At 51.5% G+C, this 602-nt stretch overlaps 1 long non-coding RNA gene across 1 annotated transcript in view; it reads right to left on the bottom strand.

The window, feature by feature from the left end:
• The window catches only part of LOC107182796, a 6,316-nt gene that overhangs the window by 1,710 nt on the left and 4,004 nt on the right, over positions 1–602 (bottom strand). The window lies entirely within an intron of this gene.

Raw genomic sequence — 602 nt, 5'->3', positions numbered from 1 at the left:
CCCCACCACCCCAAGGGCCCTTCTTTTGTGTCTGTAACTTGTTTCCTGAGTCCAGTTCTTCTACAGCTCACTTCTACCTCGGGGACTTTCTACATAAACTTTGTCTTATAGTCTGAGTCTTGGCTCTGAATTCTTTCTCAGCCAGAACTCAAATACCGAGGTCACTGACCTGAGGTCCCATCGCTGGTAACATTGTGGTGCCATCCCACTGCCACCAGATCCAAGGCTTTGGGCCAGGGGCGCGCTGGAAAGGAGGGCTGGAGAGGCCTTTGCAAGAGCCTGCCCTCGGGGAGTGGCCGAGGGAAGTGTCCAGACCACGGAAGCTCCCAGCTGAACAAATCTGCAGGCTATGCTGTGAAGAGCAAGGCTGCCTCACTTTGTCGTTCTAATCTATTTTGTATTCAGCCCCAGGAGGAAGAAGGGTAAAGGAGGAAAAGAGTATCTTTCCTGCCACATATAAAATATCGCAGATGTTAGCTGATGATTACAAAAGACCGCCAAGCGGGCCAAGAAACCGTTGGAGGAGAGGGGGTTGTTCTCAGAGCTGACTGTTCAGGGCAGATGTTCCCAGGGATTGAGTTACAGAGAATGAGGTGGTAGGT

This window comes from Myotis davidii, unplaced genomic scaffold (genome assembly GCF_000327345.1).
Source record: "Myotis davidii unplaced genomic scaffold, ASM32734v1 scaffold496, whole genome shotgun sequence".
Taxonomy (NCBI): domain Eukaryota; kingdom Metazoa; phylum Chordata; class Mammalia; order Chiroptera; family Vespertilionidae; genus Myotis; species Myotis davidii.
This window is presented reverse-complemented; position numbering and strand designations above follow the sequence as displayed.